Source organism: Salvelinus fontinalis, chromosome 17, assembly GCF_029448725.1.
Source record: "Salvelinus fontinalis isolate EN_2023a chromosome 17, ASM2944872v1, whole genome shotgun sequence".
Classification (NCBI taxonomy): Eukaryota; Metazoa; Chordata; class Actinopteri; order Salmoniformes; family Salmonidae; genus Salvelinus; species Salvelinus fontinalis.
The window spans coordinates 34,040,499-34,067,869 of NC_074681.1; the positions used below are offsets into that span (position 1 = coordinate 34,040,499).

General features: G+C 42.4%; 36 non-coding genes across 36 annotated transcripts; all 36 read left to right on the top strand.

Annotated features, from left to right (window-relative positions):
• Positions 1-956: 956 nt before the first annotated feature.
• trnas-cga (transfer RNA serine (anticodon CGA)) lies at positions 957-1,040 on the top strand. The gene has a single exon. It is a non-coding gene; the product is annotated as a tRNA-Ser (tRNA).
• A 211-nt stretch (positions 1,041-1,251) lies between these two features.
• trnas-cga (transfer RNA serine (anticodon CGA)) lies at positions 1,252-1,333 on the top strand. The gene has a single exon. It is a non-coding gene; the product is annotated as a tRNA-Ser (tRNA).
• A 1,134-nt stretch (positions 1,334-2,467) lies between these two features.
• Positions 2,468-2,551, top strand: trnas-cga (transfer RNA serine (anticodon CGA)). Its single transcript has one exon. It is a non-coding gene; the product is annotated as a tRNA-Ser (tRNA).
• Positions 2,552-2,762: 211 nt separating this feature from the next.
• trnas-cga (transfer RNA serine (anticodon CGA)) lies at positions 2,763-2,844 on the top strand. The gene has a single exon. It is a non-coding gene; the product is annotated as a tRNA-Ser (tRNA).
• A 1,134-nt stretch (positions 2,845-3,978) lies between these two features.
• Positions 3,979-4,062, top strand: trnas-cga (transfer RNA serine (anticodon CGA)). Its single transcript has one exon. It is a non-coding gene; the product is annotated as a tRNA-Ser (tRNA).
• A 211-nt stretch (positions 4,063-4,273) lies between these two features.
• trnas-uga (transfer RNA serine (anticodon UGA)) lies at positions 4,274-4,355 on the top strand. The gene has a single exon. It is a non-coding gene; the product is annotated as a tRNA-Ser (tRNA).
• A 1,134-nt stretch (positions 4,356-5,489) lies between these two features.
• Positions 5,490-5,571, top strand: trnas-cga (transfer RNA serine (anticodon CGA)). Its single transcript has one exon. It is a non-coding gene; the product is annotated as a tRNA-Ser (tRNA).
• Positions 5,572-5,784: 213 nt separating this feature from the next.
• On the top strand, positions 5,785-5,866 carry trnas-uga (transfer RNA serine (anticodon UGA)). Its single transcript has one exon. It is a non-coding gene; the product is annotated as a tRNA-Ser (tRNA).
• Positions 5,867-7,000: 1,134 nt separating this feature from the next.
• Positions 7,001-7,082, top strand: trnas-cga (transfer RNA serine (anticodon CGA)). The gene has a single exon. It is a non-coding gene; the product is annotated as a tRNA-Ser (tRNA).
• Positions 7,083-7,294: 212 nt separating this feature from the next.
• On the top strand, positions 7,295-7,376 carry trnas-uga (transfer RNA serine (anticodon UGA)). Its single transcript has one exon. It is a non-coding gene; the product is annotated as a tRNA-Ser (tRNA).
• A 1,134-nt stretch (positions 7,377-8,510) lies between these two features.
• On the top strand, positions 8,511-8,592 carry trnas-cga (transfer RNA serine (anticodon CGA)). Its single transcript has one exon. It is a non-coding gene; the product is annotated as a tRNA-Ser (tRNA).
• A 213-nt stretch (positions 8,593-8,805) lies between these two features.
• Positions 8,806-8,887, top strand: trnas-uga (transfer RNA serine (anticodon UGA)). Its single transcript has one exon. It is a non-coding gene; the product is annotated as a tRNA-Ser (tRNA).
• Positions 8,888-9,994: 1,107 nt separating this feature from the next.
• trnas-cga (transfer RNA serine (anticodon CGA)) lies at positions 9,995-10,076 on the top strand. The gene has a single exon. It is a non-coding gene; the product is annotated as a tRNA-Ser (tRNA).
• Positions 10,077-10,289: 213 nt separating this feature from the next.
• On the top strand, positions 10,290-10,371 carry trnas-uga (transfer RNA serine (anticodon UGA)). The gene has a single exon. It is a non-coding gene; the product is annotated as a tRNA-Ser (tRNA).
• A 1,107-nt stretch (positions 10,372-11,478) lies between these two features.
• trnas-cga (transfer RNA serine (anticodon CGA)) lies at positions 11,479-11,562 on the top strand. The gene has a single exon. It is a non-coding gene; the product is annotated as a tRNA-Ser (tRNA).
• Positions 11,563-11,773: 211 nt separating this feature from the next.
• On the top strand, positions 11,774-11,855 carry trnas-cga (transfer RNA serine (anticodon CGA)). Its single transcript has one exon. It is a non-coding gene; the product is annotated as a tRNA-Ser (tRNA).
• Positions 11,856-12,983: 1,128 nt separating this feature from the next.
• Positions 12,984-13,071, top strand: trnas-cga (transfer RNA serine (anticodon CGA)). The gene has a single exon. It is a non-coding gene; the product is annotated as a tRNA-Ser (tRNA).
• A 213-nt stretch (positions 13,072-13,284) lies between these two features.
• Positions 13,285-13,366, top strand: trnas-cga (transfer RNA serine (anticodon CGA)). Its single transcript has one exon. It is a non-coding gene; the product is annotated as a tRNA-Ser (tRNA).
• A 1,134-nt stretch (positions 13,367-14,500) lies between these two features.
• Positions 14,501-14,584, top strand: trnas-cga (transfer RNA serine (anticodon CGA)). The gene has a single exon. It is a non-coding gene; the product is annotated as a tRNA-Ser (tRNA).
• Positions 14,585-14,795: 211 nt separating this feature from the next.
• trnas-cga (transfer RNA serine (anticodon CGA)) lies at positions 14,796-14,877 on the top strand. The gene has a single exon. It is a non-coding gene; the product is annotated as a tRNA-Ser (tRNA).
• A 1,134-nt stretch (positions 14,878-16,011) lies between these two features.
• Positions 16,012-16,093, top strand: trnas-cga (transfer RNA serine (anticodon CGA)). Its single transcript has one exon. It is a non-coding gene; the product is annotated as a tRNA-Ser (tRNA).
• Positions 16,094-16,305: 212 nt separating this feature from the next.
• On the top strand, positions 16,306-16,387 carry trnas-uga (transfer RNA serine (anticodon UGA)). The gene has a single exon. It is a non-coding gene; the product is annotated as a tRNA-Ser (tRNA).
• A 1,428-nt stretch (positions 16,388-17,815) lies between these two features.
• Positions 17,816-17,897, top strand: trnas-uga (transfer RNA serine (anticodon UGA)). Its single transcript has one exon. It is a non-coding gene; the product is annotated as a tRNA-Ser (tRNA).
• Positions 17,898-19,031: 1,134 nt separating this feature from the next.
• Positions 19,032-19,113, top strand: trnas-cga (transfer RNA serine (anticodon CGA)). The gene has a single exon. It is a non-coding gene; the product is annotated as a tRNA-Ser (tRNA).
• A 212-nt stretch (positions 19,114-19,325) lies between these two features.
• On the top strand, positions 19,326-19,407 carry trnas-uga (transfer RNA serine (anticodon UGA)). The gene has a single exon. It is a non-coding gene; the product is annotated as a tRNA-Ser (tRNA).
• Positions 19,408-20,541: 1,134 nt separating this feature from the next.
• trnas-cga (transfer RNA serine (anticodon CGA)) lies at positions 20,542-20,623 on the top strand. The gene has a single exon. It is a non-coding gene; the product is annotated as a tRNA-Ser (tRNA).
• Positions 20,624-20,835: 212 nt separating this feature from the next.
• trnas-uga (transfer RNA serine (anticodon UGA)) lies at positions 20,836-20,917 on the top strand. The gene has a single exon. It is a non-coding gene; the product is annotated as a tRNA-Ser (tRNA).
• A 212-nt stretch (positions 20,918-21,129) lies between these two features.
• On the top strand, positions 21,130-21,211 carry trnas-uga (transfer RNA serine (anticodon UGA)). Its single transcript has one exon. It is a non-coding gene; the product is annotated as a tRNA-Ser (tRNA).
• A 1,134-nt stretch (positions 21,212-22,345) lies between these two features.
• trnas-cga (transfer RNA serine (anticodon CGA)) lies at positions 22,346-22,427 on the top strand. Its single transcript has one exon. It is a non-coding gene; the product is annotated as a tRNA-Ser (tRNA).
• Positions 22,428-22,640: 213 nt separating this feature from the next.
• Positions 22,641-22,722, top strand: trnas-uga (transfer RNA serine (anticodon UGA)). Its single transcript has one exon. It is a non-coding gene; the product is annotated as a tRNA-Ser (tRNA).
• Positions 22,723-23,840: 1,118 nt separating this feature from the next.
• trnas-cga (transfer RNA serine (anticodon CGA)) lies at positions 23,841-23,922 on the top strand. The gene has a single exon. It is a non-coding gene; the product is annotated as a tRNA-Ser (tRNA).
• Positions 23,923-24,134: 212 nt separating this feature from the next.
• trnas-uga (transfer RNA serine (anticodon UGA)) lies at positions 24,135-24,216 on the top strand. The gene has a single exon. It is a non-coding gene; the product is annotated as a tRNA-Ser (tRNA).
• Positions 24,217-25,350: 1,134 nt separating this feature from the next.
• Positions 25,351-25,432, top strand: trnas-cga (transfer RNA serine (anticodon CGA)). Its single transcript has one exon. It is a non-coding gene; the product is annotated as a tRNA-Ser (tRNA).
• Positions 25,433-25,644: 212 nt separating this feature from the next.
• trnas-uga (transfer RNA serine (anticodon UGA)) lies at positions 25,645-25,726 on the top strand. Its single transcript has one exon. It is a non-coding gene; the product is annotated as a tRNA-Ser (tRNA).
• Positions 25,727-26,860: 1,134 nt separating this feature from the next.
• Positions 26,861-26,942, top strand: trnas-cga (transfer RNA serine (anticodon CGA)). Its single transcript has one exon. It is a non-coding gene; the product is annotated as a tRNA-Ser (tRNA).
• Positions 26,943-27,155: 213 nt separating this feature from the next.
• On the top strand, positions 27,156-27,237 carry trnas-uga (transfer RNA serine (anticodon UGA)). Its single transcript has one exon. It is a non-coding gene; the product is annotated as a tRNA-Ser (tRNA).
• The last annotated feature ends 134 nt before the right edge of the window (positions 27,238-27,371 follow it).

Sequence of the window (27,371 nt, forward strand, 5' to 3'; positions counted from 1 at the left end):
CTGAGAGGCAGGTGGTTAAGTCCTCAGACTTGAAACCCAATTTGGTCTCCCTGCTCTTTTTTAAATCTTATTCTCAGTGAATAGTCCAGTTGTACTTTCTCTGGACATAGTTTTTTGATTTGCACATTAAGCTTCCAAACTTCACAGCTTTGGAAAGGACCGAGGTTACTTGGCGCAAAAAGATCAATATGTCGTGCCATCAAGTTGACCATTTTACACCAATGATGTCTGTTTCCAAATCCCAATCCATTTACTTGCATTCCAACAGCTCCAATGGCCGAGTTCTTTAGACGTTGGACCTGAATTTCAATGGGGTCTCCCCACGCATGTTCTTACCTTGCTCGAAGCGTATAGCCCACTTCTGCTTTCTCCTCATCACTTTCCTTAGATTCCTACTGCTGCGATGGCCAAGTGGTTTAAGGATTGGAATTGAAATCCAATGTGTGCTCCCTGTACTGTTTTCAACTCTGCTTACAGTGCGATGGTAAAGTTGACTTTTAATAATTGGAACTATCTCCTCAGAATTTAAATTGTACGTCCTTTATGGGCTCGTCCAACGATTGAAGTGCTCAGAAAATAGCTTATTTTACTTTGCTTGAAAAATATTTCAATTAGGCAGTTGAATTTGGATACTTTTGTCCTTGTGTGATAATCCTCAGCAAGCTTTGATTGCCGAGTGTTTAAAGCGTTGGACTCGCAAGCCAATGGGTTCTCCCAGCGCAGGTTTGAACCCTGCGCGCAGCTCTTTGACGATCCAGTCGTTATTTGTAACATGTCATTGGGCACTTGATATGGATAATGCGTGGACATGTCCTTTGATTCAAGTGCTCAGAATTAATCTTCCATAATAAACATTTCAAGTAGGCTCTTCAGTAGCAATAATCCGCTCTTTTTAGTGGAACAAATGGTCAGAACGAGATAGCGGACTGGTTAAGGCGTCGTAGGTAACAGAAGTAGCTGTGATGGCCGAGAGGTTAAGGCGTTGGACTCGAAATCCAATGGGGTCTCACCGCGCAGGTTTGAACCCTGCTCACTTCGCTTTGACTAACCAGTCTTTATTTGCAACATGTCATTGGGGACTTGATATTGATAATGTCCTTAAACGGTGTACTTGTCCTTTGAATCAAGTGCTCAGAATATATCTGCCTTGACAAACAGTTCAATTAGGCTCTTCAGTAGACAGTCTTTACAGAAGTGAAATGGACAGAATAAAATTGCTGACTGGTTAAGGCCTGGTTTAGCACACAGCAAGCTGCGATGGCCGAGTGGTTAAGGTGTTGGACTCGAAATCCAATGGGGTCTCCCCGCGCAGGTTCGAACCCTGCTCACAGCGCTATGGCAAACCAGTTTTAATTTATAACATATACTTGGTGACTTGATATGGATAATGTCCTTAATACATGCAATTGTCCAATGATTCAGGTGCTCAGAATATATCTGCCTTGACAAACAGTTCAAATAGGCTCTTCAGTACAGATACTGTTGTTTGTGTTAGATTTACGATGGAAATACTGAGAGCCAGGTGGTTAAGTCCTCAGACTTGAAACCCAATTTGTTCTCCCTGCTCTTTTTTAAATCTTATTCTCAATGAATAGTCCAGTTGTACTTTCTCTGGACATAGTTTTTTGATTTGCACATTAAGCTTCCAAACTTCACAGCTTTGGAAAGGACCGAGGTTACTTGGCGCAAAAAGATCAATATGTCGTGCCATCAAGTTGACCATTTTACACCAATGATGTCTGTTTCCAAATCCCAATCCATTTACTTGCATTCCAACAGCTCCAATGGCCGAGTTCTTTAGACGTTGGACCTGAATTTCAATGGGGTCTCCCCACGCATGTTCTTACCTTGCTCGAAGCGTATAGCCCACTTCTGCTTTCTCCTCATCACTTTCCTTAGATTCCTACTGCTGCGATGGCCAAGTGGTTTAAGGATTGGGATTGAAATCCAATGTGTGCTCCCTGTACTGTTTTCAACTCTGCTTACAGTGCGATGGTAAAGTTGACTTTTAATAATTGGAACTATCTCCTCAGAATTTAAATTGTACGTCCTTTATGGGCTCGTCCAACGATTGAAGTGCTCAGAAAATAGCTTATTTTACTTTGCTTGAAAAATATTTCAATTAGGCAGTTGAATTTGGATACTTTTGTCCTTGTGTGATAATCCTCAGCAAGCTTTGATTGCCGAGTGTTTAAAGCGTTGGACTCGCAAGCCAATGGGTTCTCCCAGCGCAGGTTTGAACCCTGCGCGCAGCTCTTTGACGATCCAGTCGTTATTTGTAACATGTCATTGGGCACTTGATATGGATAATGCGTGGACATGTCCTTTGATTCAAGTGCTCAGAATTAATCTTCCATAATAAACATTTCAAGTAGGCTCTTCAGTAGCAATAATCCGCTCTTTTTAGTGGAACAAATGGTCAGAACGAGATAGCGGACTGGTTAAGGCGTCGTAGGTAACAGAAGTAGCTGTGATGGCCGAGAGGTTAAGGCGTTGGACTCGAAATCCAATGGGGTCTCACCGCGCAGGTTTGAACCCTGCTCACTTCGCTTTGACTAACCAGTCTTTATTTGCAAGATGTCATTGGGGACTTGATATTGATAATGTCCTTAAACGGTGTACTTGTCCTTTGAATCAAGTGCTCAGAATATATCTGCCTTGACAAACAGTTCAATTAGGCTCTTCAGTAGACAGTCTTTACAGAAGTGAAATGGACAGAATAAGATTGCTGACTGGTTAAGGCCTGGTTTAGCACATAGCAAGCTGCGATGGCCGAGTGGTTAAGGTGTTGGACTCGAAATCCAATGGGGTCTCCCCGCGCAGGTTCGAACCCTCCTCACAGCGCTATGGCAAACCAGTTTTCATTTATAACATATACTTGGTGACTTGATATGGATAATGTCCTTAATACATGCAATTGTCCAATGATTCAGGTGCTCAGAATATATCTGCCTTGACAAACAGTTCAAATAGGCTCTTCAGTACAGATACTGTTGTTTGTGTTAGATTTACGATGGAAATACTGAGAGCCAGGTGGTTAAGTCCTCAGACTTGAAACCCAATTTGTTCTCCCTGCTCTTTTTTAAATCTTATTCTCAATGAATAGTCCAGTTGTACTTTCTCTGGACATAGTTTTTTGATTTGCACATTAAGCTTCCAAACTTCACAGCTTTGGAAAGGACCGAGGTTACTTGGCGCAAAAAGATCAATATGTCGTGCCATCAAGTTGACCATTTTACACCAATGATGTCTGTTTCCAAATCCCAATCCATTTACTTGCATTCCAACAGCTCCAATGGCCGAGTTCTTTAGACGTTGGACCTGAATTTCAATGGGGTCTCCCCACGCATGTTCTTACCTTGCTCGAAGCGTATAGCCCACTTCTGCTTTCTCCTCATCACTTTCCTTAGATTCCTACTGCTGCGATGGCCAAGTGGTTTAAGGATTGGAATTGAAATCCAATGTGTGCTCCCTGTACTGTTTTCAACTCTGCTTACAGTGCGATGGTAAAGTTGACTTTTAATAATTGGAACTATCTCCTCAGAATTTAAATTGTACGTCCTTTATGGGCTCGTCCAACGATTGAAGTGCTCAGAAAATAGCTTATTTTACTTTGCTTGAAAAATATTTCAATTAGGCAGTTGAATTTGGATACTTTTGTCCTTGTGTGATAATCCTCAGCAAGCTTTGATTGCCGAGTGTTTAAAGCGTTGGACTCGCAAGCCAATGGGTTCTCCCAGCGCAGGTTTGAACCCTGCGCGCAGCTCTTTGACGATCCAGTCGTTATTTGTAACATGTCATTGGGCACTTGATATGGATAATGCGTGGACATGTCCTTTGATTCAAGTGCTCAGAATTAATCTTCCATAATAAACATTTCAAGTAGGCTCTTCAGTAGCGATAATCCGCTCTTTTTAGTGGAACAAATGGTCAGAACGAGATAGCGGACTGGTTAAGGCGTCGTAGGTAACAGAAGTAGCTGTGATGGCCGAGAGGTTAAGGCGTTGGACTCGAAATCCAATGGGGTCTCACCGCGCAGGTTTGAACCCTGCTCACTTCGCTTTGACTAACCAGTCTTTATTTGCAAGATGTCATTGGGGACTTGATATTGATAATGTCCTTAAACGGTGTACTTGTCCTTTGAATCAAGTGCTCAGAATATATCTGCCTTGACAAACAGTTCAATTAGGCTCTTCAGTAGACAGTCTTTACAGAAGTGAAATGGACAGAATAAGATAGCTGACTGGTTAAGGCCTGGTTTTTAACATAGCAAGCTGCGATGGCCGAGTGGTTAAGGCGTTGGACTTGAAATCCAATGGGGTCTCCCCGCGCAGGTTCGAACCCTGCTCACAGCGCTATGGCAAACCAGTTTTCATTTTTAACATATACTTGGTGACTTGATATGGATAATGTCCTTAATACATGCAATTGTCCAATGATTCAGGTGCTCAGAATATATCTGCCTTGACAAACAGTTCAAATAGGCTCTTCAGTACAGATACTGTTGTTTGTGTTAGATTTACGATGGAAATACTGAGAGGCAGGTGGTTAAGTCCTCAGACTTGAAACCCAATTTGGTCTCCCTGCTCTTTTTTAAATCTTATTCTCAGTGAATAGTCCAGTTGTACTTTCTCTGGACATAGTTTTTTGATTTGCACATTAAGCTTCCAAACTTCACAGCTTTGGAAAGGACCGAGGTTACTTGGCGCAAAAAGATCAATATGTCGTGCCATCAAGTTGACCATTTTACACCAATGATGTCTGTTTCCAAATCCCAATCCATTTACTTGCATTCCAACAGCTCCAATGGCCGAGTTCTTTAGACGTTGGACCTGAATTTCAATGGGGTCTCCCCACGCATGTTCTTACCTTGCTCGAAGCGTATAGCCCACTTCTGCTTTCTCCTCATCACTTTCCTTAGATTCCTACTGCTGCGATGGCCAAGTGGTTTAAGGATTGGAATTGAAATCCAATGTGTGCTCCCTGTACTGTTTTCAACTCTGCTTACAGTGCGATGGTAAAGTTGACTTTTAATAATTGGAACTATCTCCTCTGAATTTAAATTGTACGTCCTTTATGGGCTCGTCCAACGATTGAAGTGCTCAGAAAATAGCTTATTTTACTTTGCTTGAAAAATATTTCAATTAGGCAGTTGAATTTGGATACTTTTGTCCTTGTGTGATAATCCTCAGCAAGCTTTGATTGCCGAGTGTTTAAAGCGTTGGACTCGCAAGCCAATGGGTTCTCCCAGCGCAGGTTTGAACCCTGCGCGCAGCTCTTTGACGATCCAGTCGTTATTTGTAACATGTCATTGGGCACTTGATATGGATAATGCGTGGACATGTCCTTTGATTCAAGTGCTCAGAATTAATCTTCCATAATAAACATTTCAAGTAGGCTCTTCAGTAGCGATAATCCGCTCTTTTTAGAGGAACAAATGGTCAGAACGAGATAGCGGACTGGTTAAGGCGTCGTAGGTAACAGAAGTAGCTGTGATGGCCGAGAGGTTAAGGCGTTGGACTCGAAATCCAATGGGGTCTCACCGCGCAGGTTCGAACCCTGCTCACAGCGCTTTGACTAACCAGTCTTTATTTGCAACATGTCATTGGGGACTTGATATGGATAATGTCCTTAAACGGTGTACTTGTCCTTTGAATCAAGTGCTCAGAATATATCTGCCTTGACAAACAGTTCAATTAGGCTCTTCAGTAGACAGTCTTTACAGAAGTGAAATGGACAGAATAAGATAGCTGACTGGTTAAGGCCTGGTTTTTAACATAGCAAGCTGCGATGGCCGAGTGGTTAAGGCGTTGGACTTGAAATCCAATGGGGTCTCCCCGCGCAGGTTTGAACCCTGCTCACAGCGCTATGGCAAACCAGTTTTCATTTTTAACATATACTTGGTGACTTGATATGGATAATGTCCTTAATACATGCAATTGTCCAATGATTCAGGTGCTCAGAATATATCTGCCTTGACAAACAGTTCAAATAGGCTCTTCAGTACAGATACTGTTGTTTGTGTTAGATTTACGATGGAAATACTGAGAGGCAGGTGGTTAAGTCCTCAGACTTGAGACCCAATTTGGTCTCCCTGCTATTTTTTAAATCTTATTCTCAGTGAATAGTCCAGTTGTACTTTCTCTGGACATAGTTTTTTGATTTGCACATTAAGCTTCCAAACTTCACAGCTTTGGAAAGGACCGAGGTTACTTGGCGCAAAAAGATCAATATGTCGTGCCATCAAGTTGACCATTTTACACCAATGATGTCTGTTTCCAAATCCCAATCCATTTACTTGCATTCCAACAGCTCCAATGGCCGAGTTCTTTAGACGTTGGACCTGAATTTCAATGGGGTCTCCCCACGCATGTTCTTACCTTGCTCGAAGCGTATAGCCCACTTCTGCTTTCTCCTCATCACTTTCCTTAGATTCCTACTGCTGCGATGGCCAAGTGGTTTAAGGATTGGAATTGAAATCCAATGTGTGCTCCCTGTACTGTTTTCAACTCTGCTTACAGTGCGATGGTAAAGTTGACTTTTAATAATTGGAACTATCTCCTCAGAATTTAAATTGTACGTCCTTTATGGGCTCGTCCAACGATTGAAGTGCTCAGAAAATAGCTTATTTTACTTTGCTTGAAAAATATTTCAATTAGGCAGTTGAATTTGGATACTTTTGTCCTTGTGTGATAATCCTCAGCAAGCTTTGATTGCCGAGTGTTTAAAGCGTTGGACTCGCAAGCCAATGGGTTCTCCCAGCGCAGGTTTGAACCCTGCGCGCAGCTCTTTGACGATCCAGTCGTTATTTGTAACATGTCATTGGGCACTTGATATGGATAATGCGTGGACATGTCCTTTGATTCAAGTGCTCAGAATTAATCTTCCATAATAAACATTTCAAGTAGGCTCTTCAGTAGCGATAATCCGCTCTTTTTAGTGGAACAAATGGTCAGAACGAGATAGCGGACTGGTTAAGGAGTCGTAGGTTACAGAAGTAGCTGTGATGGCCGAGAGGTTAAGGCGTTGGACTCGAAATCCAATGGGGTCTCCCCGCGCAGGTTCGAACCCTGCTCACAGCGCTTTGACTAACCAGTCTTTATTTGCAACATGTCATTGGGGACTTGATATGGATAATGTCCTTAAACGTGTACTTGTCCTTTGAATCAAGTGCTCAGAATATATCTGCCTTGACAAACAGTTCAATTAGGCTCTTCAGTAGACAGTCTTTACAGAAGTGAAATGGACAGAATAAGATAGCTGACTGGTTAAGGCCTGGTTTTTAACATAGCAAGCTGCGATGGCCGAGTGGTTAAGGCGTTGGACTTGAAATCCAATGGGGTCTCCCCGCGCAGGTTCGAACCCTGCTCACAGCACTATGGCAAACCAGTTTTCATTTTTAACATATACTTGGTGACTTGATATGGATAATGTCCTTAATACATGCAATTGTCCAATGATTCAGGTGCTCAGAATATATCTGCCTTGACAAACAGTTCAAATAGGCTCTTCAGTACAGATACTGTTGTTTGTGTTAGATTTACGATGGAAATACTGAGAGGCAGGTGGTTAAGTCCTCAGACTTGAAACCCAATTTGGTCTCCCTGCTCTTTTTTAAATCTTATTCTCAGTGAATAGTCCAGTTGTACTTTCTCTGGACATAGTTTTTTGATTTGCACATTAAGCTTCCAAACTTCACAGCTTTGGAAAGGACCGAGGTTACTTGGCGCAAAAAGATCAATATGTCGTGCCATCAAGTTGACCATTTTACACCAATGATGTCTGTTTCCAAATCCCAATCCATTTACTTGCATTCCAACAGCTCCAATGGCCGAGTTCTTTAGACGTTGGACCTGAATTTCAATGGGGTCTCCCCACGCATGTTCTTACCTTGCTCGAAGCGTATAGCCCACTTCTGCTTTCTCCTCATCACTTTCCTTAGATTCCTACTGCTGCGATGGCCAAGTGGTTTAAGGATTGGAATTGAAATCCAATGTGTGCTCCCTGTACTGTTTTCAACTCTGCTTACAGTGCGATGGTAAAGTTGACTTTTAATAATTGGAACTATCTCCTCTGAATTTAAATTGTACGTCCTTTATGGGCTCGTCCAACGATTGAAGTGCTCAGAAAATAGCTTATTTTACTTTGCTTGAAAAATATTTCAATTAGGCAGTTGAATTTGGATACTTTTGTCCTTGTGTGATAATCCTCAGCAAGCTTTGATTGCCGAGTGGTTAAAGCGTTGGACTCGCAAGCCAATGGGTTCTCCCAGCGCAGGTTTGAACCCTGCGCGCAGCTCTTTGACGATCCAGTCGTTATTTGTAACATGTCATTGGGCACTTGATATGGATAATGCGTGGACATGTCCTTTGATTCAAGTCCTCAGAATTAATCTTCCATAATAAACATTTCAAGTAGGCTCTTCAGTAGCGATAATCCGCTCTTTTTAGAGGAACAAATGGTCAGAACGAGATAGCGGACTGGTTAAGGCGTCGTAGGTAACAGAAGTAGCTGTGATGGCCGAGAGGTTAAGGCGTTGGACTCGAAATCCAATGGGGTCTCCCCGCGCAGGTTCGAACCCTGCTCACAGCGCTTTGACTAACCAGTCTTTATTTGCAACATGTCATTGGGGACTTGATATGGATAATGTCCTTAAACGGTGTACTTGTACTTTGAATCAAGTGCTCAGAATATATCTGCCTTGACAAACAGTTCAATTAGGCTCTTCAGTAGATAGTCTTTACAGAAGTGAAATGGACAGAATAAGATAGCTGACTGGTTAAGGCCTGGTTTGAAACATAGCAAACTGCGATGGCCGAGTGGTTAAGGAGTTGGACTTGAAATCCAATGGGGTCTCCCCGCGCAGGTTCGCACCCTGCTCACAGCGCTATGGCAAACCAGTTTTCATTTTTAACATATACTTGGTGACTTGATATGGATAATGTCCTTAATACATGCAATTGTCCAATGATTCAGGTGCTCAGAATATATCTGCCTTGACAAACAGTTCAAATAGGCTCTTCAGTACAGATACTGTTGTTTGTGTTAGATTTACGATGGAAATACTGAGAGGCAGGTGGTTAAGTCCTCAGACTTGAAACCCAATTTGGTCTCCCTGCTCTTTTTTAAATCTTATTCTCAGTGAATAGTCCAGTTGTACTTTCTCTGGACATAGTTTTTTGATTTGCACATTAAGCTTCCAAACTTCACAGCTTTGGAAAGGACCGAGGTTACTTGGCGCAAAAAGATCAATATGTCGTGCCATCGTGTTTCCAAATCCCAATCCATTTACTTGCATTCCAACAGCTCCAATGGCCGAGTTCTTTAGACGTTGGACCTGAATTTCAATGGGGTCTCCCCACGCATGTTCTTACCTTGCTCGAAGCGTATAGCCCACTTCTGCTTTCTCCTCATCACTTTCCTTAGATTCCTACTGCTGCGATGGCCAAGTGGTTTAAGGATTGGAATTGAAATCCAATGTGTGCTCCCTGTACTGTTTTCAACTCTGCTTACAGTGCGATGGTAAAGTTGACTTTTAATAATTGGAACTATCTCCTCTGAATTTAAATTGTACGTCCTTTATGGGCTCGTCCAACGATTGAAGTGCTCAGAAAATAGCTTATTTTACTTTGCTTGAAAAATATTTCAATTAGGCAGTTGAATTTGGATACTTTTGTCCTTGTGTGATAATCCTCAGCAAGCTTTGATTGCCGAGTGTTTAAAGCGTTGGACTCGCAAGCCAATGGGTTCTCCCAGCGCAGGTTTGAACCCTGCGCGCAGCTCTTTGACGATCCAGTCGTTATTTGTAACATGTCATTGGGCACTTGATATGGATAATGCGTGGACATGTCCTTTGATTCAAGTGCTCAGAATTAATCTTCCATAATAAACATTTCAAGTAGGCTCTTCAGTAGCGATAATCCGCTCTTTTTAGAGGAACAAATGGTCAGAACGAGATACCGGACTGGTTAAGGCGTCGTAGGTAACAGAAGTAGCTGTGATGGCCGAGAGGTTAAGGCGTTGGACTCGAAATCCAATGGGGTCTCCCCGCGCAGGTTCGAACCCTGCTCACAGCTCTTTGACTAACCAGTCTTTATTTGCAACATGTCATTGGGGACTTGATATGGATAATGTCCTTAAACGGTGTACTTGTACTTTGAATCAAGTGCTCAGAATATATCTGCCTTGACAAACAGTTCAATTAGGCTCTTCAGTAGATAGTCATTACAGAAGTGAAATGGACAGAATAAGATAGCTGACTGGTTAAGGCCTGGTTTGAAACATAGCAAACTGCGATGGCCGAGTGGTTAAGGCGTTGGATTTGAAATCCAATGGGGTCTCCCCGCGCAGGTTCGAACCCTGCTCACAGCGCTATGGCAAACCAGTTTTAATTTATAACATATACTTGGTGACTTGATATGGATAATGTCCTTAATACATGCAATTGTCCAATGATTCAGGTGCTCAGAATATATCTGCCTTGACAAACAGTTCAAATAGGCTCTTCAGTACAGATACTGTTGTTTGTGTTAGATTTACGATGGAAATACTGAGAGGCAGGTGGTTAAGTCCTCAGACTTGAAACCCAATTTGGTCTCCCTGCTCTTTTTTAAATCTTATTCTCAGTGAATAGTCCAGTTGTACTTTCTCTGGACATAGTTTTTTGATTTGCACATTAAGCTTCCAAACTTCACAGCTTTGGAAAGGACCGAGGTTACTTGGCGCAAAAAGATCAATATGTCGTGCCATCGTGTTTCCAAATCCCAATCCATTTACTTGCATTCCAACAGCTCCAATGGCCGAGTTCTTTAGACGTTGGACCTGAATTTCAATGGGGTCTCCCCACGCATGTTCTTACCTTGCTCGAAGCGTATAGCCCACTTCTGCTTTCTCCTCATCACTTTCCTTAGATTCCTACTGCTGCGATGGCCAAGTGGTTTAAGGATTGGAATTGAAATCCAATGTGTGCTCCCTGTACTGTTTTCAACTCTGCTTACAGTGCGATGGTAAAGTTGACTTTTAATAATTGGAACTATCTCCTCTGAATTTAAATTGTACGTCCTTTATGGGCTCGTCCAACGATTGAAGTGCTCAGAAAATAGCTTATTTTACTTTGCTTGAAAAATATTTCAATTAGGCAGTTGAATTTGGATACTTTTGTCCTTGTGTGATAATCCTCAGCAAGCTTTGATTGCCGAGTGGTTAAAGCGTTGGACTCGCAAGCCAATGGGTTCTCCCAGCGCAGGTTTGAACCCTGCGCGCAGCTCTTTGACGATCCAGTCGTTATTTGTAACATGTCATTGGGCACTTGATATGGATAATGCGTGGACGTGTCCTTTGATTCAAGTCCTCAGAATTAATCTTCCATAATAAACATTTCAAGTAGGCTCTTCAGTAGCGATAATCTGCTCTTTTTAGAGGAACAAATGGTCAGAACGAGATAGCGGACTGGTTAAGGCGTCGTAGGTAACAGAAGTAGCTGTGATGGCCGAGAGGTTAAGGCGTTGGACTCGAAATCCAATGTGGTCTCACCGCGCAGGTTTGAACCCTGCTCACTTCGCTTTGACTAACCAGTCTTTATTTGCAACATGTCATTGGGGACTTGATATTGATAATGTCCTTAAACGGTGTACTTGTCCTTTGAATCAAGTGCTCAGAATATATCTGCCTTGACAAACAGTTCAATTAGGCTCTTCAGTAGACAGTCTTTACAGAAGTGAAATGGACATAATAAGATTGCTGACTGGTTAAGGCCTGGTTTAGCACATAGCAAGCTGCGATGGCCGAGTGGTTAAGGTGTTGGACTCGAAATCCAATGGGGTCTCCCCGTGCAGGTTCGAACCCTGCTCACAGCGCTATGGCAAACCAGTTTTCATTTATAACATATACTTGGTGACTTGATATGGATAATGTCCTTAATACATGCAATTGTCCAATGATTCAGGTGCTCAGAATATATCTGCCTTGACAAACAGTTCAAATAGGCTCTTCAGTACAGATACTGTTGTTTGTGTTAGATTTACGATGGAAATACTGAGAGGCAGGTGGTTAAGTCCTCAGACTTGAAACCCAATTTGGTCTCCCTGCTCTTTTTTAAATCTTATTCTCAGTGAATAGTCCAGTTGTACTTTCTCTGGACATAGTTTTTTGATTTGCACATTAAGCTTCCAAACTTCACAGCTTTGGAAAGGACCGAGGTTACTTGGCGCAAAAAGATCAATATGTCGTGCCATCAAGTTGACCATTTTACACCAATGATGTCTGTTTCCAAATCCCAATCCATTTACTTGCATTCCAACAGCTCCAATGGCCGAGTTCTTTAGACGTTGGACCTGAATTTCAATGGGGTCTCCCCACGCATGTTCTTACCTTGCTCGAAGCGTATAGCCCACTTCTGCTTTCTCCTCATCACTTTCCTTAGATTCCTACTGCTGCGATGGCCAAGTGGTTTAAGGATTGGAATTGAAATCCAATGTGTGCTCCCTGTACTGTTTTCAACTCTGCTTACAGTGCGATGGTAAAGTTGACTTTTAATAATTGGAACTATCTCCTCAGAATTTAAATTGTACGTCCTTTATGGGCTCGTCCAACGATTGAAGTGCTCAGAAAATAGCTTATTTTACTTTGCTTGAAAAATATTTCAATTAGGCAGTTGAATTTGGATACTTTTGTCCTTGTGTGATAATCCTCAGCAAGCTTTGATTGCCGAGTGTTTAAAGCGTTGGACTCGCAAGCCAATGGGTTCTCCCAGCGCAGGTTTGAACCCTGCGCGCAGCTCTTTGACGATCCAGTCGTTATTTGTAACATGTCATTGGGCACTTGATATGGATAATGCGTGGACATGTCCTTTGATTCAAGTGCTCAGAATTAATCTTCCATAATAAACATTTCAAGTAGGCTCTTCAGTAGCGATAATCCGCTCTTTTTAGAGGAACAAATGGTCAGAACGAGATAGCGGACTGGTTAAGGCGTCGTAGGTAACAGAAGTAGTTGTGATGGCCGAGAGGTTAAGGCGTTGGACTCGAAATCCAATGGGGTCTCACCGCGCAGGTTTGAACCCTGCTCACTTCGCTTTGACTAACCAGTCTTTATTTGCAACATGTCATTGGGGACTTGATATTGATAATGTCCTTAAACGGTGTACTTGTCCTTTGAATCAAGTGCTCAGAATATATCTGCCTTGACAAACAGTTCAATTAGGCTCTTCAGTAGACAGTCTTTACAGAAGTGAAATGGACAGAATAAAATTGCTGACTGGTTAAGGCCTGGTTTAGCACACAGCAAGCTGCGATGGCCGAGTGGTTAAGGTGTTGGACTCGAAATCCAATGGGGTCTCCCCGCGCAGGTTCGAACCCTGCTCACAGCGCTATGGCAAACCAGTTTTAATTTATAACATATACTTGGTGACTTGATATGGATAATGTCCTTAATACATGCAATTGTCCAATGATTCAGGTGCTCAGAATATATCTGCCTTGACAAACAGTTCAAATAGGCTCTTCAGTACAGATACTGTTGTTTGTGTTAGATTTACGATGGAAATACTGAGAGCCAGGTGGTTAAGTCCTCAGACTTGAAACCCAATTTGTTCTCCCTGCTCTTTTTTAAATCTTATTCTCAATGAATAGTCCAGTTGTACTTTCTCTGGACATAGTTTTTTGATTTGCACATTAAGCTTCCAAACTTCACAGCTTTGGAAAGGACCGAGGTTACTTGGCGCAAAAAGATCAATATGTCGTGCCATCAAGTTGACCATTTTACACCAATGATGTCTGTTTCCAAATCCCAATCCATTTACTTGCATTCCAACAGCTCCAATGGCCGAGTTCTTTAGACGTTGGACCTGAATTTCAATGGGGTCTCCCCACGCATGTTCTTACCTTGCTCGAAGCGTATAGCCCACTTCTGCTTTCTCCTCATCACTTTCCTTAGATTCCTACTGCTGCGATGGCCAAGTGGTTTAAGGATTGGGATTGAAATCCAATGTGTGCTCCCTGTACTGTTTTCAACTCTGCTTACAGTGCGATGGTAAAGTTGACTTTTAATAATTGGAACTATCTCCTCAGAATTTAAATTGTACGTCCTTTATGGGCTCGTCCAACGATTGAAGTGCTCAGAAAATAGCTTATTTTACTTTGCTTGAAAAATATTTCAATTAGGCAGTTGAATTTGGATACTTTTGTCCTTGTGTGATAATCCTCAGCAAGCTTTGATTGCCGAGTGTTTAAAGCGTTGGACTCGCAAGCCAATGGGTTCTCCCAGCGCAGGTTTGAACCCTGCGCGCAGCTCTTTGACGATCCAGTCGTTATTTGTAACATGTCATTGGGCACTTGATATGGATAATGCGTGGACATGTCCTTTGATTCAAGTGCTCAGAATTAATCTTCCATAATAAACATTTCAAGTAGGCTCTTCAGTAGCAATAATCCGCTCTTTTTAGTGGAACAAATGGTCAGAACGAGATAGCGGACTGGTTAAGGCGTCGTAGGTAACAGAAGTAGCTGTGATGGCCGAGAGGTTAAGGCGTTGGACTCGAAATCCAATGGGGTCTCACCGCGCAGGTTTGAACCCTGCTCACTTCGCTTTGACTAACCAGTCTTTATTTGCAAGATGTCATTGGGGACTTGATATTGATAATGTCCTTAAACGGTGTACTTGTCCTTTGAATCAAGTGCTCAGAATATATCTGCCTTGACAAACAGTTCAATTAGGCTCTTCAGTAGACAGTCTTTACAGAAGTGAAATGGACAGAATAAGATTGCTGACTGGTTAAGGCCTGGTTTAGCACATAGCAAGCTGCGATGGCCGAGTGGTTAAGGTGTTGGACTCGAAATCCAATGGGGTCTCCCCGCGCAGGTTCGAACCCTCCTCACAGCGCTATGGCAAACCAGTTTTCATTTATAACATATACTTGGTGACTTGATATGGATAATGTCCTTAATACATGCAATTGTCCAATGATTCAGGTGCTCAGAATATATCTGCCTTGACAAACAGTTCAAATAGGCTCTTCAGTACAGATACTGTTGTTTGTGTTAGATTTACGATGGAAATACTGAGAGGCAGGTGGTTAAGTCCTCAGACTTGAAACCCAATTTGGTCTCCCTGCTCTTTTTTAAATCTTATTCTCAGTGAATAGTCCAGTTGTACTTTCTCTGGACATAGTTTTTTGATTTGCACATTAAGCTTCCAAACTTCACAGCTTTGGAAAGGACCGAGGTTACTTGGCGCAAAAAGATCAATATGTCGTGCCATCAAGTTGACCATTTTACACCAATGATGTCTGTTTCCAAATCCCAATCCATTTACTTGCATTCCAACAGCTCCAATGGCCGAGTTCTTTAGACGTTGGACCTGAATTTCAATGGGGTCTCCCCACGCATGTTCTTACCTTGCTCGAAGCGTATAGCCCACTTCTGCTTTCTCCTCATCACTTTCCTTAGATTCCTACTGCTGCGATGGCCAAGTGGTTTAAGGATTGGAATTGAAATCCAATGTGTGCTCCCTGTACTGTTTTCAACTCTGCTTACAGTGCGATGGTAAAGTTGACTTTTAATAATTGGAACTATCTCCTCAGAATTTAAATTGTACGTCCTTTATGGGCTCGTCCAACGATTGAAGTGCTCAGAAAATAGCTTATTTTACTTTGCTTGAAAAATATTTCAATTAGGCAGTTGAATTTGGATACTTTTGTCCTTGTGTGATAATCCTCAGCAAGCTTTGATTGCCGAGTGTTTAAAGCGTTGGACTCGCAAGCCAATGGGTTCTCCCAGCGCAGGTTTGAACCCTGCGCGCAGCTCTTTGACGATCCAGTCGTTATTTGTAACATGTCATTGGGCACTTGATATGGATAATGCGTGGACATGTCCTTTGATTCAAGTGCTCAGAATTAATCTTCCATAATAAACATTTCAAGTAGGCTCTTCAGTAGCGATAATCCGCTCTTTTTAGAGGAACAAATGGTCAGAACGAGATAGCGGACTGGTTAAGGCGTCGTAGGTTACAGAAGTAGCTGTGATGGCCGAGAGGTTATGGCGTTGGACTCGAAATCCAATGGGGTCTCCCCGCGCAGGTTCGAACCCTGCTCACAGCGCTTTGACTAACCAGTCTTTATTTGCAACATGTCATTGGGGACTTGATATGGATAATGTCCTTAAACGTGTACTTGTCCTTTGAATCAAGTGCTCAGAATATATCTGCCTTGACAAACAGTTCAATTAGGCTCTTCAGTAGACAGTCTTTACAGAAGTGAAATGGACAGAATAAGATAGCTGACTGGTTAAGGCCTGGTTTTTAACATAGCAAGCTGCGATGGCCGAGTGGTTAAGGCGTTGGACTTGAAATCCAATGGGGTCTCCCCGCGCAGGTTCGAACCCTGCTCACAGCACTATGGCAAACCAGTTTTCATTTTTAACATATACTTGGTGACTTGATATGGATAATGTCCTTAATACATGCAATTGTCCAATGATTCAGGTGCTCAGAATATATCTGCCTTGACAAACAGTTCAAATAGGCTCTTCAGTACAGATACTGTTGTTTGTGTTAGATTTACGAATGAAATACTGAGAGGCAGGTGGTTAAGTCCTCAGACTTGAAACCCAATTTGGTCTCCCTGCTCTTTTTTAAATCTTATTCTCAGTGAATAGTCCAGTTGTACTTTCTCTGGACATAGTTTTTTGATTTGCACATTAAGCTTCCAAACTTCACAGCTTTGGAAAGGACCGAGGTTACTTGGCGCAAAAAGATCAATATGTCGTGCCATCAAGTTGACCATTTTACACCAATGATGTCTGTTTCCAAATCCCAATCCATTTACTTGCATTCCAACAGCTCCAATGGCCGAGTTCTTTAGACGTTGGACCTGAATTTCAATGGGGTCTCCCCACGCATGTTCTTACCTTGCTCGAAGCGTATAGCCCACTTCTGCTTTCTCCTCATCACTTTCCTTAGATTCCTACTGCTGTGATGGCCAAGTGGTTTAAGGATTGGAATTGAAATCCAATGTGTGCTCCCTGTACTGTTTTCAACTCTGCTTACAGTGCGATGGTAAAGTTGACTTTTAATAATTGGAACTATCTCCTCTGAATTTAAATTGTACGTCCTTTATGGGCTCGTCCAACGATTGAAGTGCTCAGAAAATAGCTTATTTTACTTTGCTTGAAAAATATTTCAATTAGGCAGTTGAATTTGGATACTTTTGTCCTTGTGTGATAAACCTCAGCAAGCATTGATTGCCGAGTGGTTAAAGCGTTGGACTCGCAAGCCAATGGGTTCTCCCAGCGCAGGTTTGAACCCTGTGCGCAGCTCTTTGACGATCCAGTCGTTATTTGTAACATGTCATTGGGCACTTCATTTGGATAATGCGTGGACATGTCCTTTGATTCAAGTGCTCAGAATTAATCTTCCATAATAAACATTTCAAGTAGGCTCTTCAGTAGCGATAATCCGCTCTTTTTAGAGGAAATGATGGTCAGAACGAGATAGCGGACTGGTTAAGGCGTCGTAGGTAACAGAAGTAGCTGTGATGGCCGAGAGGTTAAGGCGTTGGACTCTAAATCCAATGGGGTCTCCCCGCGCAGGTTCGAACCCTGCTCACAGCTCTTTGACTAACCAGTCTTTATTTGCAACATGTCATTGGGGACTTGATATGGATAATGTCCTTAAACGTGTACTTGTCCTTTGAATCAAGTGCTCAGAATATATCTGCCTTGACAAACAGTTCAATTAGGCTCTTCAGTAGACAGTCTTTACAGAAGTGAAATGGACAGAATAAGATAGCTGACTGGTTAAGGCCTGGTTTTTAACATAGCAAGCTGCGATGGCCGAGTGGTTAAGGCGTTGGACTTGAAATCCAATGGGGTCTCCCAGGGCAGGTTCGAACCCTGCTCACAGCGCTATGGCAAACCAGTTTTCATTTTTAACATATACTTGGTGACTTGATATGGATAATGTCCTCAATACATGCAATTGTCCAATGATTCAGGTGCTCAGAATATATCTGCCTTGACAAACAGTTCAAATAGGCTCTTCAGTACAGATACTGTTGTTTGTGTTAGATTTACGATGGAAATACTGAGAGGCAGGTGGTTAAGTCCTCAGACTTGAAACCCAATTTTGTCTCCCTGCTCTTTTTTAAATCTTATTCTCAGTGAATAGTCCAGTTGTACTTTCTCTGGACATAGTTTTTTGATTTGCACATTAAGCTTCCAAACTTCGCAGCTTTGGAAAGGACCGAGGTTACTTGGCGCAAAAAGATCAATATGTCGTGCCATCAAGTTGACCATTTTACACCAATGATGTCTGTTTCCAAATCCCAATCCATTTACTTGCATTCCAACAGCTCCAATGGCCGAGTTCTTTAGACGTTGGACCTGAATTTCAATGGGGTCTCCCCACGCATGTTCTTACCTTGCTCGAAGCGTATAGCCCACTTCTGCTTTCTCCTCATCACTTTCCTTAGATTCCTACTGCTGCGATGGCCAAGTGGTTTAAGGATTGGAATTGAAATCCAATGTGTGCTCCCTGTACTGTTTTCAACTCTGCTTACAGTGCGATGGTAAAGTTGACTTTTAATAATTGGAACTATCTATTCTGAATTTAAATTGTACGTCCTTTACGTGCTCGTCCAACGATTGAAGTGCTCAGAAAATAGCTTATTTTACGTTGCTTGAAAAATATTTCAATTAGGCAGTTGACTTTGGATACTTTTGTCCTTGTGTGATAATCCTCAGCAAGCTTTGATTGCCGAGTGGTTAAAGCGTTGGACTCGCAAGCCAATGGGTTCTCCCAGCGCAGGTTTGAACCCTGCGCGCAGCTCTTTGACGATCCAGTCGTTATTTGTAACATGTCATTGGGCACTTGATATGGATAATGCGTGGACATGTCCTTTGATTCAAGTCCTCAGAATTAATCTTCCATAATAAACATTTCAAGTAGGCTCTTCAGTAGCGATAATCCGCTCTTTTAAGAGGAACAAACGGTCAGAACGAGATAGCGGACTGGTTAAGGCGTCGTAGGTAACAGAAGTAGCTGTGATGGCCGAGAGGTTAAGGCGTTGGACTCGAAATCCAATGGGGTCTCCCCGCGCAGGTTCGAACCCTGCTCACAGCTCTTTGACTAACCAGTCTTTATTTGCAACATGTCATTGGGGACTTGAAATGGATAATGTCCTTAAACGTGTACTTGTCCTTTGAATCAAGTGCTCAGAATATATCTGCCTTGACAAACAGTTCAATTAGGCTCTTCAGTAGACAGTCTTTACAGAAGTGAAATGGACAGAATAAGATAGCTGACTGGTTAAGGCCTGGTTTTTAACATAGCAAGCTGCGATGGCCGAGTGGTTAAGGCGTTGGACTTGAAATCAAATGGGGTCTCCCCGCGCAGGTTCGAACCCTGCTCACAGCGCTATTGCAAACCAGTTTTCATTTTTAACATATACTTGGTGACTTGATATGGATAATGTCCTTAATACATGCAATTGTCCAATGATTCAGGTGCTCAGAATATATCTGCCTTGACAAAAAGTTCAAATAGGCTCTTCAGTACAGATACTGTTGTTTGTGTTAGATTTACGATGGAAATACTGAGAGGCAGGTGGTTAAGTCCTCAGACTTGAAACCCAATTTGGTCTCCCTGCTCTTTTTTAAATCTTATTCTCAGTGAATAGTCCAGTTGTACTTTCTCTGGACATAGTTTTTCGATTTGCACATTAAGCTTCCAAACTTCACAGCTTTGGAAAGGACCGAGGTTACTTGGCGCAAAAAGATCAATATGTCGTGCCATCAAGTTAACCATTTTACACCAATGATGTCTGTTTCCAAATCCCAATCCATTTACTTGCATTCCAACAGCTCCAATGGCCGAGTTCTTTAGACGTTGGACCTGAATTTCAATGGGGTCTCCCCACGCATGTTCTTACCTTGCTCGAAGCGTATAGCCCACTTCTGCTTTCTCCTCATCACTTTCCTTAGATTCCTACTGCTGCGATGGCCAAGTGGTTTAAGGATTGGAATTGAAATCCAATGTGTGCTCCCTGTACTGTTTTCAACTCTGCTTACAGTGCGATGGTAAAGTTGACTTTTAATAATTGGAACTATCTCCTCTGAATTTAAATTGTACGTCCTTTATGGGCTCGTCCAACGATTGAAGTGCTCAGAAAATAGCTTATTTTACTTTGCTTGAAAAATATTTCAATTAGGCAGTTGAATTTGGATACTTTTGTCCTTGTGTGATAATCCTCAGCAAGCTTTGATTGCCGAGTGTTTAAAGCGTTGGACTCGCAAGCCAATGGGTTCTCCCAGCGCAGGTTTGAACCCTGCGCGCAGCTCTTTGACGATCCAGTCGTTATTTGTAACATGTCATTGGGCACTTGATATGGATAATGCGTGGACATGTCCTTTGATTCAAGTGCTCAGAATTAATCTTCCATAATAAACATTTCAAGTAGGCTCTTCAGTAGCGATAATCCGCTCTTTTTAGAGGAACAAATGGTCAGAACGAGATACCGGACTGGTTAAGGCGTCGTAGGTAACAGAAGTAGCTGTGATGGCCGAGAGGTTAAGGCGTTGGACTCGAAATCCAATGGGGTCTCCCCGTGCAGGTTCGAACCCTGCGCACAGCACTTTGACTAACCAGTCTATATTTGCAACATGTCATTGGGGACTTGATATGGATAATGTCCTTAAACGTGTACTTGTCCTTTGAATCAAGTGCTCAGAATATATCTGCCTTGACAAACAGTTCAATTAGGCTCTTCAGTAGACAGTCTTTACAGAAGTGAAATGGACAGAATAAGATAGCTGACTGGTTAAGGCCTGGTTTTTAACATAGCAAGCTGCGATGGCCGAGTGGTTAAGGCGTTGGACTTGAAATCCAATGGGGTCTCCCCGCGCAGGTTCGAACCCTGCTCACAGCGCTATGGCAAACCAGTTTTCATTTTTAACATATACTTGGTGACTTGATATGGATAATGTCCTTAAACGTGTACTTGTCCTTTGAATCAAGTGCTCAGAATATATCTGCCTTGACAAACAGTTCAATTAGGCTCTTCAGTAGACAGTCTTTACAGAAGTGAAATGGACAGAATATGATAGCTGACTGGTTAAGGCCTGGTTTTTAACATAGCAAGCTGCGATGGCCGAGTGGTTAAGGCGTTGGACTTGAAATCCAATGGGGTCTCCCCGCGCAGGTTCGAACCCTGCTCACAGCGCTATGGCAAACCAGTTTTCATTTTTAACATATACTTGGTGACTTGATATGGATAATGTCCTTAATACATGCAATTGTCCAATGATTCAGGTGCTCAGAATATATCTGCCTTGACAAACAGTTCAAATAGGCTCTTCAGTACAGATACTGTTGTTTGTGTTAGATTTACCATGGAAATACTGAGAGGCAGGTGGTTAAGTCCTCAGACTTGAAACCCAATTTGGTCTCCCTGCTCTTTTTTAAATCTTATTCTCAGTGAATAGTCCAGTTGTACTTTCTCTGGACATAGTTTTTTGATTTGCACATTAAGCTTCCAAACTTCACAGCTTTGGAAAGGACCGAGGTTACTTGGCGCAAAAAGATCAATATGTCGTGCCATCAAGTTGACCATTTTACACCAATGATGTCTGTTTCCAAATCCCAATCCATTTACTTGCATTCCAACAGCTCCAATGGCCGAGTTCTTTAGACGTTGGACCTGAATTTCAATGGGGTCTCCCCACGCATGTTCTTACCTTGCTCGAAGCGTATAGCCCACTTCTGCTTTCTCCTCATCACTTTCCTTAGATTCCTACTGCTGCGATGGCCAAGTGGTTTAAGGATTGGAATTGAAATCCAATGTGTGCTCCCTGTACTGTTTTCAACTCTGCTTACAGTGCGATGGTAAAGTTGACTTTTAATATTTGGAACTATCTCCTCTGAATTTAAATTGTACGTCCTTTACGGGCTCGTCCAACGATTGAAGTGCTCAGAAAATAGCTTATTTTACGTTGCTTGAAAAATATTTCAATTAGGCAGTTGACTTTGGATACTTTTGTCCTTGTGTGATAATCCTCAGCAAGCTTTGATTGCCGAGTGGTTAAAGCGTTGGACTCGCAAGCCAATGGGTTCTCCCAGCGCAGGTTTGAACCCTGCGCGCAGCTCTTTGACGATCCAGTCGTTATTTGTAACATGTCATTGGGCACTTGATATGGATAATGCGTGGACATGTCCTTTGATTCAAGTCCTCAGAATTAATCTTCCATAATAAACATTTCAAGTAGGCTCTTCAGTAGCGATAATCCGCTCTTTTTAGAGGAACAAATGGTCAGAACGAGATAGCGGACTGGTTAAGGCGTCGTAGGTAACAGAAGTAGCTGTGATGGCCGAGAGGTTAAGGCGTTGGGCTCGAAATCCAATGGGGTCTCCCCGCGCAGGTTCGAACCCTGCTCACAGCTCTTTGACTAACCAGTCTTTATTTGCAACATGTCATTGGGGACTTGATATGGATAATGTCCTTAAACGGTGTACTTGTACTTTGAATCAAGTGCTCAGAATATATCTGCCTTGACAAACAGTTCAATTAGGCTCTTCAGTAGATAGTCATTACAGAAGTGAAATGGACAGAATAAGATAGCTGACTGGTTAAGGCCTGGTTTGAAACATAGCAAACTGCGATGGAAGAGTGGTTAAGGCGTTGGACTTGAAATCCAATGGGGTCTCCCCGCGCAGGTTCGAACCCTGCTCACAGCGCTATGGCAAACCAGTTTTCATTTTTAACATATACTTGGTGACTTGATATGGATAATGTCCTTAATACATGCAATTGTCCAATGATTCAGGTGCTCAGAATATATCTGCCTTGACAAACAGTTCAAATAGGCTCTTCAGTACAGATACTGTTGTTTGTGTTAGATTTACGATGGAAATACTGAGAGGCATACTTGAAACCCAATTTGGTCTCCCTGCTCTTTTTTAAATCTTATTCTCAGTGAATAGTCCAGTTGTACTTTCTCTGGACATAGTTTTTTGATTTGCACATTAAGCTTCCAAACTTCACAGCTTTGGAAAGGACCGAGGTTACTTGGCGCAAAAAGATCAATATGTCGTGCCATCAAGTTGACCATTTTACACCAATGATGTCTGTTTCCAAATCCCAATCCATTTACTTGCATTCCAACAGCTCCAATGGCCGAGTTCTTTAGACGTTGGACCTGAATTTCAATGGGGTCTCCCCACGCATGTTCTTACCTTGCTCGAAGCGTATAGCCCACTTCTGCTTTCTCCTCATCACTTTCCTTAGATTCCTACAGCTGCGATGGCCAAGTGGTTTAAGGATTGGAATTGAAATCCAATGTGTGCTCCCTGTACTGTTTTCAACTCTGCTTACAGTGCGATGGTAAAGTTGACTTTTAATAATTGGAACTATCTCCTCTGAATTTAAATTGTACGTCCTTTATGGGCTCGTCCAACGATTGAAGTGCTCAGAAAATAGCTTATTTTACTTTGCTTGAAAAATATTTCAATTAGGCAGTTGAATTTGGATACTTTTGTCCTTGTGTGATAATCCTCAGCAAGCTTTGATTGCCGAGTGGTTAAAGCGTTGGACTCGCAAGCCAATGGGTTCTCCCAGCGCAGGTTTGAACCCTGCGCGCATCTTTTTGACGATCCAGTCGTTATTTGTAACATGTCATTGGGCACTTGATATGGATAATGCGTGGACATGTCCTTTGATTCAAGTCCTCAGAATTAATCTTCCATAATAAACATTTCAAGTAGGCTCTTCAGTAGCGATAATCCGCTCTATTTAGAGGAACAAATGGTCAGAACGAGATAGCGGACTGGTTAAGGCGTCGTAGGTAACAGAAGTAGCTGTGATGGCCGAGAGGTTAAGGCGTTGGACTCGAAATCCAATGGGGTCTCCCCGCGCAGGTTCGAACCCTGCTCACAGCGCTTTAACTAACCAGTCTTTATTTGCAACATGTCATTGGGGACTTGAAATGGATAATGTCTTTAAACGTGTACTTGTCCTTTGAATCAAGTGCTCAGAATATATCTGCCTTGACAAACAGTTCAATTAGGCTCTTCAGTAGATAGTCATTACAGAAGTGAAATGGACAGAGTAAGATAGCTGACTGGTTAAGGCCTGGTTTGAAACACAGCAAACTGCGATGGCCGAGTGGTTAAGGCGTTGGACTTGAAATCCAATGGGGTCTCCCCGCGCAGGTTCGAACCCTGCTCACAGCGCTATGGCAAACCAGTTTTCATTTTTAACATATACTTGGTGACTTGATATGGATAATGTCCTTAATACATGCAATTGTCCAATGATTCAGGTGCTCAGAATATATCTGCCTTGACAAACAGTTCAAATAGGCTCTTCAGTACAGATACTGTTGTTTGTGTTAGATTTACCATGGAAATACTGAGAGGCAGGTGGTTAAGTCCTCAGACTTGAAACCCAATTTGGTCTCCCTGCTCTTTTTTAAATCTTATTCTCAGTGAATAGTCCAGTTGTACTTTCTCTGGACATAGTTTTTTGATTTGCACATTAAGCTTCCAAACTTCACAGCTTTGGAAAGGACCGAGGTTACTTGGCGCAAAAAGATCAATATGTCGTGCCATCAAGTTGACCATTTTACACCAATGATGTCTGTTTCCAAATCCCAATCCATTTACTTGCATTCCAACAGCTCCAATGGCCGAGTTCTTTAGACGTTGGACCTGAATTTCAATGGGGTCTCCCCACGCATGTTCTTACCTTGCTCGAAGCGTATAGCCCACTTCTGCTTTCTCCTCATCACTTTCCTTAGATTCCTACTGCTGCGATGGCCAAGTGGTTTAAGGATTGGAATTGAAATCCAATGTGTGCTCCCTGTACTGTTTTCAACTCTGCTTACAGTGCGATGGTAAAGTTGACTTTTAATAATTGGAACTATCTCCTCTGAATTTAAATTGTACGTCCTTTATGGGCTCGTCCAACGATTGAAGTGCTCAGAAAATAGCTTATTTTACTTTGCTTGAAAAATATTTCAATTAGGCAGTTGAATTTGGATACTTTTGTCTTTGTTTGATAATCCTCAGCAAGCTTTGATTGCCGAGTGGTTAAAGCGTTTGACTCGCAAGCCAATGGGTTCTCCCAGCGCAGGTTTGAACCCTGCGCGCAGCTCTTTGACGATCCAGTCGTTATTTGTAACATGTCATTGGGCACTTGATATGGATAATGCGTGGACATGTCCTTTGATTCAAGTGCTCAGAATTAATCTTCCATAATAAACATTTCAAGTAGGCTCTTCAGTAGCGATAATCCGCTCTTTTTAGAGGAACAAATGGTCAGAACGAGATAGCGGACTGGTTAAGGCGTCGTAGGTAACAGAAGTAGCTGTGATGGCCGAGAGGTTAAGGCGTTGGACTCGAAATCCAATGGGGTCTCACCGCGCAGGTTCGAACCCTGCTCACAGCGCTTTGACTAACCAGTCTTTATTTGCAACATGTCATTGGGGACTTGATATGGATAATGTCCTTAAACGTGTACTTGTCCTTTGAATCAAGTGCTCAGAATATATCTGCCTTGACAAACAGTTCAATTAGGCTCTTCAGTAGACAGTCTTTACAGAAGTGAAATGGACAGAATAAGATAGCTGACTGGTTAAGGCCTGGTTTTTAACATAGCAAGCTGCGATGGCCGAGTGGTTAAGGCGTTGGACTTGAAATCCAATGGGGTCTCCCCGCGCAGGTTCGAACCCTGCTCACAGCACTATGGCAAACCAGTTTTCATTTTTAACATATACTTGGTGACTTGATATGGATAATGTCCTTAATACATGCAATTGTCCAATGATTCAGGTGCTCAGAATATATCTGCCTTGACAAACAGTTCAAATAGGCTCTTCAGTACAGATACTGTTGTTTGTGTTAGATTTACGATGGAAATACTGAGAGGCAGGTGGTTAAGTCCTCAGACTTGAAACCCAATTTGGTCTCCCTGCTCTTTTTTAAATCTTATTCTCAGTGAATAGTCCAGTTGTACTTTCTCTGGACATAGTTTTTTGATTTGCACATTAAGCTTCCAAACTTCACAGCTTTGGAAAGGACCGAGGTTACTTGGCGCAAAAAGATCAATATGTCGTGCCATCAAGTTGACCATTTTACACCAATGATGTCTGTTTCCAAATCCCAATCCATTTACTTGCATTCCAACAGCTCCAATGGCCGAGTTCTTTAGACGTTGGACCTGAATTTCAATGGGGTCTCCCCACGCATGTTCTTACCTTGCTCGAAGCGTATAGCCCACTTCTGCTTTCTCCTCATCACTTTCCTTAGATTCCTACTGCTGCGATGGCCAAGTGGTTTAAGGATTGGAATTGAAATCCAATGTGTGCTCCCTGTACTGTTTTCAACTCTGCTTACAGTGCGATGGTAAAGTTGACTTTTAATAATTGGAACTATCTCCTCTGAATTTAAATTGTACGTCCTTTATGGGCTCGTCCAACGATTGAAGTGCTCAGAAAATAGCTTATTTTACTTTGCTTGAAAAATATTTCAATTAGGCAGTTGAATTTGGATACTTTTGTCCTTGTGTGATAATCCTCAGCAAGCTTTGATTGCCGAGTGGTTAAAGCGTTGGACTCGCAAGCCAATGGGTTCTCCCAGCGCAGGTTTGAACCCTGCGCGCAGCTCTTTGACGATCCAGTCGTTATTTGTAACATGTCATTGGGCACTTGATATGGATAATGCGTGGACATGTCCTTTGATTCAAGTCCTCAGAATTAATCTTCCATAATAAACATTTCAAGTAGGCTCTTCAGTAGCGATAATCCGCTCTTTTTAGAGGAACAAATGGTCAGAAAGAGATAGCGGACTGGTTAAGGCGTCGTAGGTAACAGAAGTAGCTGTGATGGCCGAGAGGTTAAGGCGTTGGACTCGAAATCCAATGGGGTCTCCCCGCGCAGGTTCGAACCCTGCTCACAGCGCTTTGACTAACCAGTCTTTATTTGCAACATGTCATTGGGGACTTGATATGGATAATGTCCTTAAACGGTGTACTTGTACTTTGAATCAAGTGCTCAGAATATATCTGCCTTGACAAACAGTTCAATTAGGCTCTTCAGTAGATAGTCATTACAGAAGTGAAATGGACAGAGTAAGATAGCTGACTGGTTAAGGCCTGGTTTGAAACACAGCAAACTGCGATGGCCGAGTGGTTAAGGCGTTGGACTTGAAATCCAATGGGGTCTCCCCGCGCAGGTTCGAACCCTGCTCACAGCGCTATGGCAAACCAGTTTTCATTTTTAACATATACTTGGTGACTTGATATGGATAATGTCCTTAAACGTGTACTTGTCCTTTGAATCAAGTGCTCAGAATATATCTGCCTTGACAAACAGTTCAATTAGGCTCTT